This window comes from Opisthocomus hoazin, chromosome 6 (genome assembly GCF_030867145.1).
Source record: "Opisthocomus hoazin isolate bOpiHoa1 chromosome 6, bOpiHoa1.hap1, whole genome shotgun sequence".
NCBI classification, from domain to species: domain Eukaryota; kingdom Metazoa; phylum Chordata; class Aves; order Opisthocomiformes; family Opisthocomidae; genus Opisthocomus; species Opisthocomus hoazin.
Window position 1 is genome coordinate 41,271,260 of NC_134419.1, and position 22,241 is coordinate 41,293,500.

Here is a 22,241-nt window from a genome sequence, read left to right on the forward strand (position 1 = left end):
GTCTCTATACTTTGGGTATAGTAAGGCTGGAGGACTAAGGAAAAGAGTTCCTAAAGTTTCTAGCCCTGTCTTCTTATCACTGAGAGAGAGGAAACAATGTAAGGCTACTAATTTTGCTCCTTTCACGATTCAGTAGTGTAAGTGGTAGGTTTGATTCCTGGCTGAATCCACAATTTCTGTTCTTCTGGGAGAGAAAATGGGTTTACATTGCTGCTGAGACCATCAGTCTTTAAAAGCTGTGGAGAGTTTGAGAGGGAGCAGCAAGAGCTGGCTCTGTGCAAGAGACAGTGAGCTGGGAGCTGCGCCCAGTAAGGCAGCCAGCAGGGCAGGGGTCCAGCAGTCCCCCAGCCCCCGGAGAGGCGAGCAAGGTCCAGTGAGGGCGAGGGTTCAGGCACAGCCCAGCGAGCAGGCAGGCTCACGGTGACAAGGCGGGTCTGAGACTGAGCTGGAAGTCAGCGGCAGGTCGGGGTCTAGGTCCAGAGCAACGGGCCCGAAGCCAGGGACAGGCATGTCTGCGACACAGCAGGAGCTTTAGCTCACGTGGGGGGCAAGTGGAAGGGGCTTGGCTTAAAAGCAGGTCCTGTAGGAAGCGGTATCAGCCCTGGCTGAGGCCTCCCTGCAGCGCTGTGTCCAAGGCCAGCGAAGGAGGTAGAGCCGCTCTCCGTTAGCTCCGAGCTGGCCCGGAGCCCAGGCAGCCCAGCAGCCAGGAGGGGGGATGCTCAGCGGGCGCTTGGACAGCCCTCGTCTCTCTCCGTGTTTGCTCTCGCTGAAGCATGGAGGAATAAGTTGGAAAGTCGCTGTGTGATGTGGAATGGTCCCTGGTGGCTTTAAAACCCGTAAGCTTCCCTTTTGGATTTAGGTTTGCCAGGTATAACTGCTGCTTGTTGCCTGGTGGTCCAGCAAATGGTTTTTCCAACCCCACGGAGTCTGAGGAAATCATGAGGCTACTCAGCACCTGCTGGTGAACGCTCTGGTAGATACGGGATGGAGAGGACTCTGGCACAGTGTGAGATGGATGACCACCTGGGAAGTCCAAGGTGCAGAGTCATAAATATTAAACCACAGAAGCTGAACAGCCAGAAATGAAGCACACAGTTACAGCTGAACAAGAATGAAAAAAAGAAACAAACCACCAAACTCTTTCTCTACGTGCACACTTGAAGCGGGAAGGCAGTTTCGCTGTGTCCGTGTAGGAGGGGTAGAGAGCTGCTCCGGTACTCCCAGAGCTACGTAAACTCACCTAGCAGCTGGACGGGGGTCTTGCTGGGGATCTGAGCTCTCAGCCAGTCCCAGCACAGCACAAAAACTGAGTGTTGCGAAGCAGACTGCCAGGGAACTGCTAGCACCGAACTACAAGAAGATTCTTGTCCCATAATTGGGATCTGCGTGTTTGTTTTGGTTGTGTCACTGCAGAATACCTCAGTGAAGGTATGGAGGATGTGTGTGACATCGATTGCTGACAGGTTTTTCTACGCCATTCACCAAAGCAATGTTTTGTGTGCCTTCTCTTGTGTTTGCTACATGAATTATCCATGCATTAACACAGTTTACAATCGCTTTCATTTTTGTTACCGTTGCATTCGCACTTTATGGGTAGCTTTGCTTATTAATTTCTTCCCACCGACTTGCCTGGAGGTAATGCTTTGTTCTGCACCACCACTGCCCTGCTGAACTGCGTCGTGCTTCTCGAGAGGAGCTCCGTGCTGTCGGCTCCGTTTGCCGGCTGGCCTGGGCAGAGATGAGCGGTTGTGCTGGGATTTCTGTTCCTGTTGGAGGTTCTGTGGAAATTCCAGGGCAGGACTCATCCCTGAAGGACTTCCCGGCACTGGTATCGCTGTCAGAGCTGCTGTTCGGTCGGACGCGGCGAGTCCCGTCTTCAGACTCGGCACTTGTTGCAAAAGGCGCCTTTCCACGTCAGCCAGACAGGACCCAGCCTGAAGCTGGTTGGAGAAACAATCTTGGATCTCCCCCCACTCCCCCAAATCCCTTTTGCAGATACATTAGTGAATCCAAACACTGTAGGAGCAGAATGAAATTGTTCACATTATGACTCTTCTCAGTTTACTTGGGGATTATAATTTTGGTCTTCATCTTGTTACTGCACTTTTTGCTGGTAATCTGCTTTGTTTTGTTCATTTACGTTATTTTAAGAGCCTATATATAAACCCATTATAATATATCACCACACTGAAAGTACGTGTATATGCATGTACGAGATGTGTCTACAGTTTTCTAGAGATATGAAGTCGTTTGGTTTTTGATATAGAACTTGCCTTCTAAGTCTTTTTAAATGTGGTGCCAGCTTTTCAAGGTTCTGGCCTAAAATGATTGTATTAGTTTAGGAATAAGATTGTGTTGGACTTAATGGAAGAGTTTTAAGACACAACTGCAAAATGCAACATAGAATGGAAAGTAAAAGAGTAAAAGATACGTTTTGGCTTCTTCTGTCCCTTTTAAAAACACGAAATTTGAAAAAAATCTGAAATAAAAAAACCCCCAGAAATCAGCAGCTGATAGAAAAAAATTTTTGTTGTATAGAATGGAAATACGGACAACTCTTCCAGGCTGCCTTTTGACAGGAAAGCATATATCAAGGCTTCAAGTGAAAGAGAATGGGAATATTTGGCTGGACTTACGGTTGGTTCTAATAATGACTCTTCCAAAAGACTATTTGAAATCTCATAGCCAAAAATATTTGCCACTCTTTTTCTATGTGCAATCTTAGAAATCAAAAAGGCAACAGATACTGCAAAAAGTCCTGAATGTATATGGGTGAGTTTTCCAGTGAGCATCCGAGAAACTGGAAATGTCGCAGACCCTGTGCTTTCGCGGAGTGTTGCCTTCACTGGCACTGCTCCTGGGCTCAGATGTTTTCAGGGGCATTTTTGTGCATTGCAAACCCTCGCAATATGGAAGGTTTTCTTTTCCCTGGCAATGCAATATGCAAATACACTCCACTGATGCAAAACCGAGCCCACTTAGTGCAGCTTATCATACTGAAATAGCCTCATCAGTGCAAACACCCAGCATCCTCTTACCCAGGCTGTAATAAGATCTCAGTGACAGATACAAGGCTTTGTAGGATCGGGTTATTATTTGTGTAACATTAAAGTCCTGCTCTGTGTGGCAGGTAACTGTATGGCACTCTTCATGGCATTTGTTTATAAAGAAACCTTGAAAACACAGTGCATCTATATATCAGGGCACATAAGCGTTAACGGCCCCAGACAGCCTCGCCCAAGGCCCTCTGCCACCCCACCCCTGCCCAGGACCCCCATTTCAGCTCATCCCCAGGCTATGCAGGAGGAGGGTCGAACCTGGCCCTGCCCTTGGGGTCTGCCCTGCCCTGCTCCCTCGCTGCCAGCCCGGGGGTACCCCTCGGCTTCTGGGCCACAAGGGCGGCTGACCTTTGCTGCTCCCTGACACTGTGCTAACATCCCACGATGCGTGTCCAGGAACACACGAATGAGATGAAGAGATGAGTTGCAAACTCGAGAAAACTTGTTGATAACGGAATCGGTGACGCAGCACCCTTGCCACCATTAGGATGTGCCACATGGAGGATTTTTTTTCTAGTGTGTCTCAGACCTTGCTTCAGCAGTATGAGATATAGATCATGAATTAATTAGAAACGATTCAGTTGCGTGATCATAAAATTGTTTTTCTTTCCATGAATGGATGTAACTCATCTGTCTCTGCTACAAGTGCTTGAATTTGTCTCTGAATTCAATTCAGGGCCTCCTGAGTTTCAGATTCTCCCTCATTAGGGATTTTGAAATTATAGTTGTGGTTCTGAGAACCTCTCGTTTTTTGGGGTTTTAAATCTGTCTAGCAATGGGAGACAATAATTCTACCTTTTTAACTGTAGTCGCAAGGCTCCCTGTGTACCTGAGAAGACAGGGTCCTCCTGCCCACCCCTGTGGCAGGGGACGAGGCAGAGCAGAACCACAAGCTGGAGGCACGAGCCCTGAGGAACCTGCCAGCTCCAGCTCTTTCCCAGCTTGTCTGGTGCCCCTCTGTCGAGCAGCACATCACACGCCACCTCCCTTTCCACGGTACCTGCAATGCCTGCTGTGCTCCCTTTTAATTTCTCATAAGAGGAGAAGACAGACTTTGTCCCTGGCAGATGCCTGTCTGTCTTGAAGTGTATGCACGGTTTGGAGCGTCAGTTTTCTGGACTCATGCTAAAGGCACCCTTGTCAGGGGAATCTCTGTATGTAGTGGTGCTTCTTGGTGTGTACAGGGGATGGTTTGATTTCTTCACTGCACTTTTTGTGGCCTGTCACATCTTTTGATATTTAAAAAAAAAATCCTGTAGGTTGCTTAATTGGTTACTGATGAGGAATATAGCAATTGCTTACCCAAGATAACCATTTGCAGTGAACACTAATAAAGGTGAGGAGCTGATGTAGGACTGTAATTAGGGTTGCAATGAGTTAAAACCCAGTAGGTGAAGATTTAGACTGAACATCAAGAAAAAACACCTGAAGCAGCAAGGTGTACGTTCTGTGAAATGCTGGGGAGATACTGAGGGAACTTCCACCCGGGCGACTTTAAGGTTGCTCGTTGAGAGAAGCACACAACTGAGTTACACATTTATTCTGGACTTACGTTTGCAGGTCATCGTTAAATCTAAGCTCTGAGAACACATTTTAGGGAGTGATCCTGCTGAAAGAAGTTCAATTTGCCAGCTTTGTCCCATGCGGATCTCTGTTCTCTGCTTCCTTTCTATGACCCTATGCTTGGAGGGTTTTAAGAACTAAATCATCAGCCCAAACAAGCAACTCCTTTCCTTCCACCTTCTCTCAGAAAGAAGGGGAAAAAATCAGAGAAATTACAAGGAGAATTTTAACTAGATAAAATCAAGGAAATTTCAGATTGAAGTGGGCCCTTCTGTTTGGACAGTGGTTAATGCTGTTACTGATTAGAATCACAGTAGTGCCTAGATTCGTAGCTGAGATTAGGGAGGGAGTAATGTCACTTTCTTTATGCTCGAGATTAAAAAGACAGTCAAAGGAGGTATCACTGTCTCTGTATGATAGAAGATGAAACTCTGGGAGGTGAAGTGACTTACTGATAGGAAGTCTGTCAGACAGACGGAAAACGAAGCCAGGCCTTCTGAGTTTCGGCTCAGTGCGTTCGTTATGCCAAACTCTCACCCTCCATCAGGGAGCTTTGTTAGGGCAGGGCCCCGCGAAGGTTTGCTCTGGCTTGAGCACTACGTTGCTACCCAAGCAAAGTGGGGACTATGGCGTTCGGCTCCAACGGGCTTTGTTGCAGGAATTGGAGCCGGTTAACATGGCTGTGTGTGGGTTAATTCTTTATGAAATGAGAGTGTTGTTCATGTGTGTCATGCAACTGCACTCGAGAGACCTGATTTTGATTGCTTGCGTTACCAGCTGGGAAGTCAGAAGTTTGTAATTTTAGAAGCAAAAGGAGAAATGTAATTTCCTGGACTATGGATGATTTTTTTTTTTTAAGCAATTATCCAATGTCTATAGAGTCAACATGTAAACTCAGTGCTAATTCTTTTCTAAGAGGTTAATTGTTATAGCAGGAGGAAACCTCATATGCAGCAATTGAAATTGAGTGAGTTCATCATTATACTCCAAACCCCCCTCCCAAGCTGAACATGTTATCTCTAACAACCCCCAGCATTTATAAAGACAGGAACATTTCTGAGCTCCAAGTCTGCTTCACCAAGAGACAGGTTAATATTTTTCCTATTTAACAAACACGAAAACTGTAGCAAGGAGCTTTCAGCAAGACTAGTGACAGTACTGTGTGTTTGGAACTCAGAAGAGCCTGCTGCCCGCTATTGTATTTAATCTCTTCAGACGTATTATTTTCCATTACACTATTTGCCTCTGATAGCTCTTGGTAGCTGTGGATTTGAAGCAAAGGGAAAAGTATTAAAAAAACAGACAAGTGAAACCCTGAAAGAAACAAAGGACATGTAGGGTGAGCGGGCAAAGGGAAGTGAACAAGAACGCTCTGCTGGAAGTTTCTGGTTTATCGGAATATCTTGTTATCGTGTATAATTTCTCTGTGGGGGTGTCGCTGCTATTTTACAACTATTAATGATTTATTTTTACAGATTCCCTCTGCAGAAGGTAAATAAAAATAGCGTGTTTACTGTCTTTCCTGAAACAGCTACACGTAGGCACAGAAATTCAGGGCCTGATTTTCAGAGGAGATGACAAACAAACAAAAAGGTCAGGCTTACATTTCCTGGATCTAATGAAGATGGAATTATTTTTCTTATATTCCTGAACATTCTCCATTTACAGATAACTATTCCACTACGTTTATGTTTTAATTTTAATCAAATTGTGGTGTTGGATTAAAAAGTCAACATTTACTAATAGAAACATTGAGTTTATTGTGAATGCTCATTCTTCGAGATGCTGCCTGCATTCGTAAAGAGAGTTTCTACCTCCACAAGTTTACAATTTAAATGGTATTTCAAACTCTACCACATCCAATTCTTAGTGTAAGGAAAACCTGTAGTATAACAGATAATGTGATAATCTCTGAAAAAAAATGCCAGCAAGCTCCAAAATTAGAAAATTCAAATTTCCAATGTCAATAATTTCTCATTTGCTTATTCAGTTTTACTGATAGTTGAATGGTCTCCTATGTGGCTTGGCATTGACAGTGACAGCATTTGTAAGGAAGTTATTTTTATGATGTAATGTGATAGTTCATTACATATATTTGTAGATTCCTGTCGTGTTAGATAATTGGGTATTTGCTTTCTTTTTGATTCTTTTATGTATCCCTTGCTTCCCAGAAAAAGGACCAAGGCCACAGATGAGCTCTGTATTTAACTTTAAATTATTTTAATTTAATCCAGATTTTCTGAAGATTAATTATTTGTGCACTCTACTTAAGATTGCTTCGTTCGCAGGAAATTAATGTTCAGCATTACTTGGAAGTGAAGGAAAACGAACAGGTAATTTTTAAAAGTCTGTCATTAATACCGTATATGCATTTTTCTATTCCTGATGACTGGGATTTTAAATCAGCCATATAAAATTAAACCCAAACATGCAAACACTTAAGGTATGATAGTGAGCTCATCAGTCAGTGGAAAACTTTTACTGGTGTTAAAAGATTTGGGATTATTCCCTGAAGCAGGTGCATAACTTCGTAAATAAACGCATGACCATCCCCACTGAAAACTTCAAGACTGCGCAGCTGCAGCCACACATCTTGCTCAGACCACAGCAGAGCTGGATGAGGAGTGACTGAGGTTCTCGCTACTGCCCACCCTCTCTCTCCAGACTGCCTGTTCAGGCATAATTAGGTCTGTAATCGCTCCCTGACCTGATACAGTTTGGCTTATACACTTTTAATGGCAGGTCATTGCTAGGATGCCTGAAAGTTCTCTGCACCTTCTGTGGGGCTGCTGGCGTGTAAGCCAGTGACAGTCCAGGGGATGACTCACTGGATGCGAGTTAAGCACCCAGCTCCTGTCCAAAAACAATAAGAGTTGATTAACTCCCAGCTGAGCTTTTGGAAATATCCAACTTTGCTCTTAGGCCACCTTTCAGCTGAAAATAATGCATAGAGACTGCTACTGGTTGCAGTGGAGCAGAATATTTGTCTTAGTTCTTAGCTCAGGCAGCATGATACCTCACTTAGCAGCAATAAGCTGCGTTAAAAAAAAAAAAAAATCTGGCAGCCCAGAATGAACAGAGTGGGTGAAATACTGCGAGGAGCAAGAGAGACAGCAGTGGATGTTATGGAAAGACACAGGGTCTGATTATCCAGGCGTTGAGAGGGATGGGGGAAAAAAAAGAGGGGATGTTCTGCAGCTTAATTAATGGAAAGAGGCTTGTGCATCTGACAGCAGCCCCTCTGCAAGGTGAATTCTTTCATAAAGAGTCTCATTCATGAGTTGCCAAGACATCCACAACCTATTCTTGAATTCACAAAAAAATTAAAAGAAAAACAACTGACTGGCTAATTTAGCGACTTGCAGGATGCAGCTGGTGCTACTGTTTTCACACAAAAAAGGCCTTTTCCCTTCCACCTCCTAGCCATTCCAGTCTCCCTCCCCACCCCCAGCTATTTTGTATCCTGCTGCACCAGTGAGGAGTGTGACAACTCCTGACTTAGCTGGCACTGTGGGATATCGAATAACAAAGGGGAATAATATCAGGATAAGAGGGGGGTTCTAGCCAGTGCTAAGGAAACAATTCTGACAATCTCGCTGCTTGCCCAGGTCCTGCCATCAGCTGAGAGGCAGAACTTCAAGCTTTTTTTTTTTTTTTTTTTTTAATGAAATAAACAAAGAGCTTCATTATGTTGGGTAATGCAACTCCTTCCCTGGCATCTTGAGAAATCACCAGCTACCTATCCTGTGTACCACCGAGGAGACAGTCTATGTAGTTCAGTGTGTACGAAGAAGATCCTTCATGTCTCCAGCGCCGATATACTATTACCTTAGCTCTTCCCAGGTTCTACAGTAGTTCACAGTCTCGTATTACCTGACACAGAAAAACAAGGCCCTCCTGCCCCCCCAATCCCTTTTCACTCAGATTTTCCTTTCCAAAGGATATTTAATACAAAATCCTACTGTGCGTGACAACAATTTAACAACCAGAGTTGGTCATGTTGGGAGCCCTAATACGAGCAAGCCAGTGGCTGTTTTTCAAGCAGCACGGAGCAAATCTGAAGGTTTCTGAAAGGTATTTGAAATGATGTGGTATATTGCCACCTGACTCTGACAGGCCTCCTAGCCTAGCTAACAGAGGTAGAGTTGCTCTAGTACCGGCAGCTATGGGAAGTGACTGAAATAAATTGTTTGTGCAGCCAGAGCTTTATTTAGCAAGGGAACCTCACAACTAATGCTGCCAACGAAGAAAGTGAAGAAAACATCATACAGACCTAGCTAAAACTCCAGCTGGAGGTAGCAGTTTGGTCCTTGAGCCCAGCCAAACTCCCCTCCATTCACACTGCAGAAGGAAAAGACTCGCGTGGAAGTTGCTCAAGTCTCAAACAATACAGAGCAGACCTAGGGTTCTCCTAAGCCTGGGCTCAGCAGATTCGGAGCTGGTTTGTCACATGGGTTGTCTCCCAGGCTCCCATCCTTCTGAGGAGGTGGGTGTGCCAGGAGATGCTGAGCAGCAGTGGAAAGGGGAGGTGTCCCAACCAGCTCTGCAGCAGGAGAGGGTTTGCACTGCCTGGGACACGGTGGGTGTGCCTTTCGGTCACGTATCCCATAGCTCTGGCTGCTCGTCTGCCGAGGGCTGGGCAGCACCAGAACAGTCTCCACATGATGTGGTTGCTAGCAGCCTCTCCGGTCATTTCAATTCCTCCAGCTTATTAACAGGATTTAAAAAAAATATGGTGGAAACCGGATGAGTATGGGGTTAACCAAAACAGGGTCAAGCTCGCTCCTCCCCCTTTTTCTCCATGTTTCTCAGCAATGTTTGACCAACAAGAGACTGCTGACAACTGCAGGTCTGCAAATCTTCTCCTGGCAAAACCTGAACTAGAGCGTAATGCACCCCCATCACAGCTGGAAGTTGTGAGGATCCATTCAGTTACATTAAGGACTGTCAGCATCCTTTAGAGGCTCAAAGTAGCCTTATTTAGCAAAGCTGCATTCTCTTTTGCTGACTTCTGAACACTGAGGATGGCCATCTTTTCAGCTGAAGGGCTCGGCAAGTGTGATGCCAGGCTTTTTGGAGAGGCTTTTTTCCCCCATCTCTCTCTTCTGGTCCAACTGGATCTGGAGAAAGTTATACAAGTAATGTCCATTAAAACAGAGAGAGGGTATTCCAGTGGTTTGGAGAGCACATAAAGCTGTTGGGAAGCTGTGAAAGGGATTTGGTGCGAACTCTGAAAAGAATCCCCCCCCCCCCCCAAGTGACAACCCAATATCCCCAAAGGGAACAGCAGGAGGGAAACCCAAACCTACAGACAAAGTCAAGGGATAATGATCGGAGAGTTAATTACTTTAAAGCTCACAGACAAGCTGAGGTGTTAAAATGGCTCCTGCAAACACCAGCACCCTCCCCTTTCACCTAGACTAACTAGTCGCAGCAGGACGGCAGCAAGAAGGGCCTGAGCAGCCCCTGACTGTGGCAGCTTTCACTCGCTCTGAGCAAACTGATCTTTCTTCATTTTCTGTTCCATCCCCCATCTCATCAGCTGCCCCCACAAAGTATTACCGTAAACACGCGTAAAAACACAATGCTGCATCAAGTCCAGTGATGCTGGTTGATACAGAGTCCTGTGCTATCCCAGGCCTTCCTCTTGGGATTAGCCTAGGAAACACTACTCTCGCACACAGCAGCAAAATGCTTCCTGCCGTATCAGTGTGTTTTACGTCGCAAAAGGAGAAACACATCTAGTATAGCTATAGCTAACAATTTACTGTGGAGCCTAGGTGCTAATCCTTTTTCCTCCAGCAAATTTGTTTTGAGTCACACTTTATATTAAGATTCCATTTGTGAGATTTAACACAAGATTAGCAGGTGTTTCTGTGTAAAGCATACGGGGTTTGCATACATCAGTAGGGTGTTTCAGACAATGATGAGTTGTTGTTATAAAAAACCCTGTTGACCCATTGGACTCATAACAATTGATTACCATTTATTAAAACATCTATTAATCACTTTAATTTATTAATCCTTTATCATGTATGTATAAGCTGAACGGCCGTCTGCAGTACTGGGAGATACTGTGTGTATGAAAGGCACCATATTAAAGGGCGCTATCAAGTATAAGAGCCACCTGCCTTTTTCTGCTGTGCTTTTAGCCTTTTCCTTTACACTCCTAAATTCTGTTCATCCTGTGGCCTCTTTAACATGCGTAACAGTTAATGCAGCAAAAAGACATGCTGCTGCTAAGGTTTCCAATATGCATCAACAGGCCAGCAGTCTCTTCCCCATGACCAGCACGGCCACTCCGTAACTGGATGTCCTGTGGCTAGAGCAGGGCCCTTGGGACTCACGTTTTTCCTTACGCTGGCATCGTCTCCTAGCCGCTTTGCCCTATGCTTTGTGTCCCTGGCTGGAGAACGGGAAAAATAATATACATTCACCTAACACAGCTCTTATAGGGACTCATTAATTAAGGATTGCAAAGTACTTTGATATAGCAGTGTGGTATATTTGCCAGAGTAGAATGGAACATGTGGGATTTGGTGTAAGTCACTGTCTCCGTCCCTGTGGGATGACAGCTGATCTACCACAAACACTTATTTCCAAATTACACTATTATGCCAATTACAACTCCTGAGTTGAGACTGTTACAGCATTTACCTTATAATCTGTTAGTTTCAGGAATTAAAAAGCCCCCAAATCAGTAAGATGGCAGCAGAAGACTATTTTATACTATTATTCAATTTTATCAGATGTAATAGATGAGACAGCAAATGATCAGACAATATGCCCACAGGTTATTCACTTTGTGTGTGTCTGTGTGTGTATAAATGTATGCATATATATATTAATGTAATCTATATTATTATTTATCAGTAGTGTTTACATCGGGCAGTGATGCTCTGTTGTATGCAGCAATGCATATCCTCATACATAAACCAAGAAATGTTCTGTTTGTGTTCAGAGGGGTAGACTTAGTTACTCAGGTGAATCTTTCCGATTAAATTACAGTATAAAAGGCTGTAAAAAAATCTCCTAAGTGAAAAAAGAAAAGGCCGTTTTAATCCAGAAGGATGATGGGGTTGGAGGTTAGGGTTGCAGGGAAGCTGCTGAACGCACGGCAGGTGAGCTGCGCAGCAGAGGTGGTGTGGGAAAAGAACATACGCATTCAGCTCGTCGGCAGGGACGCGCTCGGGGTGGCTGCAGAGGCTGGGGAGAAACCCCCTGCGCCCTTAGGATGACTCTTGTCCCCAGGGTCACTTCTGTCAGCAGCATGTGCCAGGGGAGGCAACTTCCAGGTGACTGTAGTCGTATACATGGTTATTTGTGGCAATAACAGAAGGAACATCCTGGCTTTGTGGAAGTCATAGGAAGCTTTGCCAGACCTTGATGGACTTGAGACTTCACGCCCTCGCAGCTCCAAAGACCAGCAGGGATCTGCCACCATACCGACATGGAGAACTACACAACTGTTTCTAAATACAGAACAGCCCCGCTCTTCTAACAGAACTGCACCAGCAATTAAAGCCCTCACAGGGAAATTCTTATTCTTATCTATGGCAGTAATTCCGTGCACAAGAACTTTTCTCACTGACTTCAAATGAGTGTTCAAACTCCAACTTTGCGTTCTTTTTTGTACGCTGATGAATTTGGTCTGCGTATGGCTGTGCTTCATTTAAGCAGCAGTCTCCAGCTTGTCTTACACCACTGCTTTACCTACAGCAGTTCTAAGATTCTGATTTTTTTTAAGAACTGAATTTAACTCAGACCATCCTCAGCCATTAACTTCTTGCTTTCTCTCACTCGTGAGCCAAAAATAGCAAGCGTACATGCATTTTTAGAATAATCCTAAGGACTTTTGGAGAGAAGGATGTGTTTGCTACATACACTACACTATAGATATGCAATAAAATATATTTTTCCACGGTGGGTGGAAAAAATCCTTTAAATAAGGATATTTAAACTATAATTAAAAGCAAGGAAATGAATGCAACAGAGTGAACTGGGCCATAGTACTTCTTTCTAAACGCAGATGAGCGTGATTTTAATTTTAGATACTTTTTTGAATATCAGGGACATCTTTTTAGCAGGTGGAGTGGGTGCATTTGATGTGTAGGTGCCTAGGCACCTAGTGCTGCTCAGGGGAATGAACTGTTGTCCTCCATCAGTTTCGTAGTGTCTGACAGCAGAAGACATGCCAAATGTGAATTTTATTGCCTACACTAACTGCCTGGATGGGCTTACAACTTTTCCATGGATATTTGTCATGTAGTTTTATTTTATTTTTCATACAATAAAACAAAAACATTATCTGGCTCACAAACCAAAATGCACGCAGCATATCAGATCCAAAGTGTTTCAGGTACTTATGGCTTGTCCGTGTAACATGCACTGTCTCAGATTGAACTACCCTAGATTCACATGATGCAATTCTTTTGAAGTCATTATTTTGGGAAATAGTGGGTCTAAGTTCGCCAGAGGATGATGCGTGTATAAAGAGGTTCCTGTGCTTAACTCCACAATTTACATAGCGTTAGGTACACCTGTAAATGTCAAGATCCATAGAAGTTTCTCTTCAAACAAAATGTTCTTGAATATGTTAAAAACTGGAACATAACACCCAATGACATGTTGTCCTATAAAATTTATTTTTAGGAAAAGGATAGAATTAAGAAGAAAGAAAGGAAGTCTTTAAACCAGTGACTTTCATGATTTTTCTCTGTGCTATTACTTATGGCTTCACCACACTTCTAATTCCAAAATGGCCAGACAGATTGTTTTCTCCAGTGTTTTGTTTCCTGAACCGGGATGTGCCACACCGAGTTTCAGTTTTGAGAGATTATGTTTCTCGTTTACCACTAACTAGGTTGTAAATTTCCCAGAAAGGAAAAAAAAAAAAAAATTTGTAATGGAAATGTTGACACAACATTCAGAATAGTATTGCAAACCTGACATTCTACTATGACTCGTGCTGTAATGATTTATACTGTTTCCAATAATTTAAGAAACTATTTTCAATCATCACAGCCCAGTCCTGCATAACACATGAACCCTGAAGGATTCTCTAGCAAATACTAGCTCACTACGTGTTTCGATTTCCCGCTCTATGTTTAAAAGGCTGCATCTGGCAGTTGAAAGACTAAAACCTCAGTCAACAGGTATGGTATCATAGACACTTGCTGGAATATTACTTTCACCCGGTAGCTTTCCATAAGTAGGTCGTTCAGTTTTACAGTGCTCTAAAACGTCACCAAAGAGCTTCCCGACACAGCATCTCCAGGAACTGACTCTGAAACAGTTGCACTAAATCTTAACGCCTAGTATTTTATTATGGAAACTTTGTTCCCCTGCTGGTCTACATGCAGTACATGGTCTAGGAAAGACCACCTCAATTTATTGTAGAAGGTCATTTTCCACCCACTCTAAAAGGAGATTTTTTTTGTTGTTGTTCTTTTTAAATCTTTTCTTCTTCAGGACCAGATCTTAATTTTAGAAAACTTTGCAGGCGGGCACCCAGCGCAACACGTCGCCCACAAGACATGGAGAAGAGGATGTCTGGGACACCTCTGCCATGGGTCACCTCTCAAGTTTGGTGTCTAGCTGGTGCTTGCTTGAGTAAATGATTGGATGCTCAGGCAGGTGGATTACCTTTTCCTCTCTTGCTTGGTGCCCTACAGGATTTTGTCACACCATACTTTGGTGAATCACAGATTGGTCGGGGTTGGAAGGGACCTCTGTGGGTCACCTAGTCCAACCCCCTGCCGAAGCAGGGTCACCCAGAGCAGGCTGTACAGCACCGCGTCCAGGCAGGTCTGGAATATCTCCAGAGGAGACTCCACAACCTCCCTGGGCAGCCTGTGCCAGTGCTCCGTCACCCTCAGAAGGAAGAAGTTCTTCCTCATGTTCAGCTGGAGCTTCCTCTGCTTCAGTTTGTGCCCGTTGCCCCTTGTCCTGTTGCTGGGCACCACTGAAAGGTGAAAGGTGCTGTTTGCTAGCCATGGCTGAGAAAAACCATCGTGAGTAGTAAAACTTGAGCATGGCGAGTGGCCTTTGGCAGCGTAGCTCCAGACGGCGGGGAGAAAACATTTAAGTGAGTTTTGAGTCCACACGTGTTACCGCCGCCTCCTTTAAAACACACTCCTCAGAACATCTTGTTACATTTACAACGAACTGAAGGGGAGGACAACATCTGTAACTTGTTCACCCTCCCTCCCATCCCTCGGACTAATTACGGTCGCCTCAAACGCAACCCGAGGAACCCTCCGAGCCCATCGGGAAGGATCTGCCAAAGGCGGCGGGCAGCGGCGCGTCCACCGAGCCCGTGTCAGACGGCCCCGCGTCGGACGGCAGCCGGCAGGCCGCAGCCCCCAGCCCCGGGGCGGCCGCTCCCCCTCAGGCCGCCTTCCCGCCCAACGCACGCGCCCCGTCCCTCAGCCCCAACCGCCGCCGCGCGCACCTCCCCCCAAACCTTACTGCCTCCCCCCCCATTTAATTTTTTTTCCTGAGGGGGAAAAAACAAAAAGGTGGGGGGAGCTCAATTTCCCACTTGCCAACGGCAGATTAAAAAAAAAAAAAGCGGGGAGGGACCTCCTCTGTCACAGCCCATGCAGATTAACCTTTCAATTAGCTGTTATCAGGTCCCGGTGTCTCGGCGCCCGTCCTCGCAATCCGCGCCCGCCCGCCGCCGGGGAGGCTGGAGATCGTGTGTGTGTGGGGGGGTGGGTTTCTGTTTTAATTTCTAAATTAACCGTTGGCGCGGCTGCCATCCCCCCGCCGCCAGCCGGACGCTTGTGCCTTGCCTTGCCCGTCCACCTTTTAGTATTTTCGGAGTGAGAAGAGGAGGAGGCGAGGCATCCTCTCTGCATCCATCTCCCCCCCCCCCTTGGCGGAGGGGCTCAGGCGAAGGTAACCGGTGCAGCCAGCCGGCGGGCTGGGGATTCCCTCCGCCCCCTCCCCGGCTCTCCCGGCTGGGGCTCCGCCGTGTGTGTGTGGTGTGCCCGGGGAAGGGGAGGCGGGCGGGAGCGAGGAGCGGGGGGGGGGAGCGGCGTGTTGTTGTTGTGTTCCCGGCTCCGGTTGCAGCCAGGAGAGAGAGCGGGCGGGCGAAGGGGGAGAGCGAGAGGAGAGAGAGCGAGAGAGAGAGAGAGAGAGGAGCCGCGATCGCGTTTCAGGGGCAGCGCATTCCGCAGGAGCGCGGAGGAAGGAGGTCATGGCAGGCGGAGGGGGGAAACCCGCGCCGGAGGTCAGATCCCCGGGACTTTATGTGTGTGTGTGTGTGGGGGGGGCATAGGGAGCATGCGGCGGGGTTTGTTTTGCGTTGGGTGACAGGCTGCAATTTGCCATAATAACCTCCCTTCCCCTCCCCTCTCCCGGTGCTTGTCACTAGGCTGGGTACTTTTTTTTCCTCCCCCCTCTCCTCTCTCGCATCGGAGGCTGATGCACGTGTTTGCGGACGGTCGGTGAATGCATCGCTGTGCGTTTTGCGGGGGGGAGGGGATGGCTGGGGTGGGGAGCCGGGGGGGAGGCCGACGGTTTTGTGCTGCCTGCTCCCAACCTTCCGATTGTTCCTTCGCTGGCGGGGGGTGACACAGAAGTCCCCCGCGCCTCGCATGGCGAAACTTACAGCGACCCGCATGCGGCCGTAGGGCCGGGAGGCATTGTCGCCGTCTGTTGTTCCCCCCCCCTTTCCCCTTCCCCTCCCCTCCTGGTGCGGGCTGCGTGTGCGCGGTAAGCGGCTGCCGGTGCCAGGGAGGGTTCCGCTGGGAGCACGCTGCTCTATCTCGCCCGCCCGGGCGGGTGGCGAGGATCTGAGGCACGCGCGTGACGCTGGAGATTTAAGGCTGCCTTCTATTAGTGTGTGTGGCGCGCCCGCTCGCCCGCCCTGCCGGGCTGGTTCCGGCGGCCGCCGCCGGTGTCTCTCGCTAGCGCTCAACCCCCTCGAACAAACTTCGGGAGCGGGTGGGGCGGCGGTGGATGGGGGAGGGTAGCGGGATCGGGGGGACCAGACGGACGGCGGTGGGAGCCAACGGGAGGGTGAGCTGGCGAGAGCTCTCGCCTCCTCTTGCGGCGGGCGACCAATCGCTAGCGTTCCAGGCCCAGCAATGGGGTGGGCCGGGCTGTGGCGGGGCGGGCCGTGCCGGGTGTGTGGCGGCGGCGGCAGCCAATGGCAGCTTCCAGCCGCGCACTTTCTCACAGGTAGGCGGGGTCGAGCGTGGAGGGAAGGGGCGCGCCTGGTGATGGACGTGCCCCGCCTTCCAATGGGAGAGGCGGGCTGGTTGCTGGGCGGAACAGGGCCGGTGTGGGCGGTTGACGGACGCGCTCCCGCGGCCTGTGAGCGCGGAGCGGCGTGCGCAGGACGGCCCAATGGCGGGCGCCGGTGGGCGGGCCGCGAGGGTAGGTAAGGTTTTAATGAGACTCCATTGGGCTGTAATCAGTGTCATGTCGGATTCACGTTAAGTACAACAGGGCGAAACAAAATGGCGGCCTAGGTGAGGCGAGCCGCGGCGGCAGCGGGGGGAGTCGCGGCGGCAGCGGGGGCAGCCGCCCGGGCGCAGTCTGGCGGCGGGAGCAGGGGGGGAGAGCCGGCAGCAGGGGGAGCCGCTGCGGCGCCTGGAGGAGGCTCCTCCCCCCGCGGCCCCAGTCCCGCCGAGGTGAGTGGTACCGGGGGGGGGGCCTGGCCGGGCCTGCTGCGGGCTCGCCGTGCCCCGGGGAGCGGAGCTGGCGGGCGAGGGGTTGCTGCTGCCGCCTTTGGGTCGGGAGAAGGCTTGGCGGGTTCAGCAGGCTCGGCCCTTGTCAAACACAACAATGCCTTGGCGCCGGGCACCGGGCGTTGCGAAGCTCCGCGGCCCCGGGGACGGCGCGGGAATGCGAAGGGAGTCGGGGAGGGGGAATAGTCAAGGCTGAAGCCTGTTCGCACCGGGTTGGCTCTGCCCGCGCCTCGCCTGCGGCGTTGGGAATAACCCGCGCCGCGAAAAGCGGACAGGTACCCCTTGCTGTTGGAAACCACCATCCCGAGGAGAGATGTTTTGGGTGAAACCCTCTTTCCCGGGCAGCTGGCGGCGAATGTTGCCTTCCCGTGCGCACCCTGATGTTCTCCGGTACCGCGTCTCAAAGTGCTCACAACTTCTGTGAGGGTGGGTTTGGGTGGTGTCGCATTGTGGCGATGCTCTTTCCTCTGGCGGTGCCAGCCGCTGTCGCGTCGGGACCAGCTCCTCACCATGCTGTCTCACACCGACTCGTGGGGCGTCGTCACGTTGGTTCACATGTCCCGGTCTGGCTCCCTGCACCCCCGAGTCTCTTGGTGTAGTTCTGAAGTTACTCTCGTGCCTCCTCATCTGTCTCTTTAAAGCCTGGGCGAGTGTCATTGCCCTTCCTCATCGTAATTGAGAACCGTGTGTCGTAAAAAGAACGATACGATAGCTGGCTTCGTGGTCTGAGTGATTTGGAGTGTTGCGTGTGCTGGGAGTCCTTGCCAGGATCTGCTTGTGCTCTCCCTCTCTCTGTAGGTGCATGTATTTTGCAGCGGGGAAACAACTATCTTGCCTCTTTTGCACCATTAATTGAGGTGGGAGCGGAATACGGAGCTGCCTAGCTGCGTAACTCTAGGTAATGGCTTGGAGGAAAGAAAAATGGCCAAAAGCTTGCTGAATGCAATGGCAGTCTTCTTCCTGCTCTGCTGCAATCCTTACCTGACCCTGATGCTGCAGCAGAGAGCTGGCCTGCTGCTGCTCCTCCCGGGTGTGGGCAGAGCAGGTAGGAGGGAGCCGGCCCAGCCGCGCTCCGCAGGGCACACCGCCTTGCACACCTGCCTGCCATCTCTTGTCCTCCCTCTTTCTAGTTATTTTTGGGCGCTGTGTTAGCCTCCGGTTTTAAAAGTTTAACTGCATTTACAGCCAAGACAGCCAAAGCGAATTTTTCAGTAATTTATCCAAAAAGAGACTTCAGAAGGTATTTTGTGAAATGCTTTTGGATACTTGTGTAATAACTTCTAGTTTTGTTTCTCGCCAGGAGGAGAAACGTAGCTGATTTGTGTGTGCGTGTGTGTGTCTTTCTGACTACACAGCTTGTTTTCACAATCTGGATCACTTGGAAATAATTCCAGATACGAGTTCAGTCTAAAAAAGACCTTATTACAGGATTATAGGATTACTGATGACACCCGAGATTGACATGTTCAGTCAGTGCCTGCTTTAATTAGAATCAGCTGTACAATAGATGTGTGCTTTAAAGGACCTATTTGCATTCATTCTAAATCCCAAGCTGCGATTTTGCAACTTCTTTGTATTTATCTGATAATTTATGACTTAGTGAAGGGACAAGCCTTGACTAGAGATGGCTTTTTATGTTTTAAAGGTAATGTAATATGCTTTGCTCTCTGAATGCTTATGTTTTGCAGCTCCTCAGTAGCAGACATGTTAACAGATTTGATGAGTAGTATAGAGCAGTCAAACTTTCTCAAATGTTCTTATTTTCAAAATAAGATACCATAGAGTGTAGAAGCTGAAATGCGGCACGTGACTTAAAGAGCTTAATGACTGTTGCCATAAACTCGGAAATGGTCCTGTGCACTGAACAATCTGGAAAATCTGATCTGTGATGGGGTGGGTGCTATTGAGGGTTTGATTAAAAGTTAGTTAATTACAAGAGGAGTAAAATTAATAAATAGACCCCAGTACCTGCTACTAATTTATAATCACTGTTAAAAATTGGTATTTGCTCCAAATCTGTTTGGGTAAGCATCATAATTATTATGTTAAATGATGTATGATCATCTTTTTGCGATTTTGGTGAAATTAAGTTCTGAACTTGGAAACTCGAATGTCATTTTGAACTTCTGTGCAGCCTGTTATGTGGAATCTGGAAAGCTTGTTTCTAAAGCAATTTGTTTATCTTTATCCCGTCACTCAACGTGTACATATCTCTGTATTGCCCGTCTTGGACCAGTCTGTCTTAACTTGATTTTATCAAAGACATCTTGAACTTGTAGCTCCAGGATCACTGAGCTGAATTATATTGCTGGCAGAGACGTTTGTTGTGACGAGGTCATTGTGACTCTTGGGTACAGTAGACCTTGTTGTATCAGTTACGGAGGTCAGGGTGCTACACTTCGAGTACGTACGCAACCAGTGTGGCAGAATAACAGAGGCTCTAGGTTGTGGTAAAACAGTTCCAAAACTGGATCGAATGAGCTTTGCGTGGTTTCCTAAAGCAGAATGAACTTAGATTCTGTTGGAAGATGTGAGTTTTAAGATGTCTGCATTTTCCTCTTGAAACGTCCTGCCCTGTGTGTTGGAAACGCTGTGCTTCTGCTGATATGCTCAGCGAGCGTTGATTTAGTAGGCACAAGGACGCAGGAGGTTGCAGGGAGTTTTAGGTAAATAAGTGAAAGTGTAGTTCTGAATGTGTATTGCTCTGAAATTCCTCTACCAAGCAGCAGACTTTACATGAAGATACAGGTTTATGCTCACGTTTTGCCACAGTTGTTGGCCAATAAAAATTCCTGTAACCCACAAGTTATAGCATTTATACTGAAATGTTCATCATTGTCCAGGTGCTTGGAACAGACCCTCCACTATGTGCTCTGGAATTTAATGGAAGTGATGTGGTTGCTTGTATGGAATTTAATACAACAGTACTGCAGTACATTTAAAAATGAGGCGAGTACGTCTGACTCAGCAAATGCAGTGCTCAGCATTTAATTAAGTACTGACTATCTTTATGAAGACTCATAGCAGAACAGCCTAAGCAACTTTTAAACCTAAAACTAGCTTTCTAGGAATCTAGGGCTCTGTATGTAGCTACAGAAAACTTCAAAATCTGTAGGCAGAGTGTGTAAAATGGTCTCAATGTGAGTGATCCTCCACTATATAGAGAGGTCTGCATTGTTGTATTATTGTATTTTCAGTGTCAAGAGTTGTGAGAGAATTTGTAGAATTCATAACACCATGGAAACTTTTTTTCTCCCCTGTATTTGTCTACATTTAGCAGCTACAGTGTTATTTTGGAATTATCTGAAAACGGTGAATATGAACAATGTTGTTAGGGAAAGAATGGCTTTTGCGAGCTGGATTAGATTAAAATGTCTGTTTACAGAACAAGTTATTGTTTTATTACAAATACTTGAAATAAACAGAACTATTATCAAATAGAACTTGCATGAGCACAGACTGGAAGCGAGAGACGGGATCCAATCCGTGCAGGTCAATAGGGTTCAGTATGAGAGCCAGTTAGACATTCAGGCCCTGCATTTGTATCAGGAATGTGTCTTTTCATTCTGGTGGTCGGCTGAACTTTCTTGTTTATAAATCTGAAAATGCTTGAGCTTCAATCAAGCCTAAAGGACAAATTCAGAAAATGAATTGATTAATGTTTCTGCTGTTTGGGTATCGAAGAATTTTGTATTTGACAGCAACCAGCTGCTCTTTTGTTACTAATCCTGTTGTGTAGGTGTAACAATGTGTGAAACATGAGCTGGAGTTTATATTTGAAGAGATTTCTGAGGTGTAGAGGGAGGAGAAGTTACAGGACCAAAAGTGTTTTTTCTGCTCATTCTCTTCATAGTTGCAGAGGAATCTTTTTAACAAGTTGGAAATAATTTAGATCACTGCATCAGTTCAGTTTTTTTTTTCCTATTTATAGTTTATTCAAGTTTTAAACATGATTGAAATGCAAGATTACTTGAATAAATGGATGAAAATGAGGTCCAAGACTTGTATAATCATAGGTATTATTGTTAGTTATAGGTTGCTTGCCATAGCTTTATAAATATAGTTTCAGGTTAACTCAGTTTTAGATTTTGCTGTGAAACTGGTGAATCTTCTACTTTATAAGACAACCCATTTATTAAGAATGAAGATTTTCTGCTTCTCTCTTTTTTATTTATGTGATTTGAAGTAGTTATATGATTCTGTTCATGTCTTGAAAAGTTCTCCTTTGCATTTCATGGCAGAAAAAACAAATACCTCAAGTATATTTATTTATTCATTAGGTGACTACTGTCTTAGTTTAGTTTGTGTGACTTTTTTCTTTTTTTTTTCCATGTATTGTCCTGCAGAATGAATAAACTCCTGAACAAGATGTTCTTTCAAGTTTGTTACAAGTTCTTGTAGCCACTGATTTTTCAGTGATATATTACACAATAGGTAAAGAAAATTGTTAAACTGTGAGTCACCGAAACATATTTTGTCGGTGTGACCTCTTTATATGTCTTCATGCTGACAGTGTATTAGTGTGAAAATCCCTCCTGTTACTTCATTTCTGTTCCTGAGAGTTTGCATCAAAACGGCCTGCCTGCGCACCTCAGAATGAGAAGTGCCTTTCTGATTCCTTTCCGTGTTGTAGGATTTCTAGGTATTAATGAAAAGTGTGCTACTATAACCCAGTTCTGGTACTTTGCTTTTGATTTTTCTGAGTTGTATAATCAACATATGACATGGCACTTACAGACAGCATACTGTCAGAAGTGGCAGTGGTTAATAATTTGAATTTCATTGGCTGAGGATTGCTTTTTGTTTGTGGATTTGTTGTTTGTTTTTTAGTGCCTGTATAATTCACACAGATAGTGATTTTTCTTGTACCAGTGGGTCTGGAAATGATTTGTAGGCAGTTAGTTTTAGAGAATATTTT

At 46.5% G+C, this 22,241-nt stretch overlaps 1 protein-coding gene across 4 annotated transcripts in view; it reads left to right on the forward strand.

Moving 5' to 3' along the window:
• Positions 1-15,752: 15,752 nt before the first annotated feature.
• Positions 15,753-22,241, forward strand: part of KAT6B (lysine acetyltransferase 6B) — a 124,282-nt gene continuing 117,793 nt past the window's right edge. For 3 of the 4 annotated variants that reach the window (XM_075422904.1, XM_075422906.1, XM_075422908.1), the window contains exon 1: positions 15,753-15,858. The gene's annotated coding sequence lies outside the window, so the exon portion shown is untranslated. Of the gene's footprint in view, positions 15,859-17,249; positions 17,267-22,241 lie in introns of those variants that run through there. The other variant, XM_075422905.1, reaches the window with a different exon arrangement.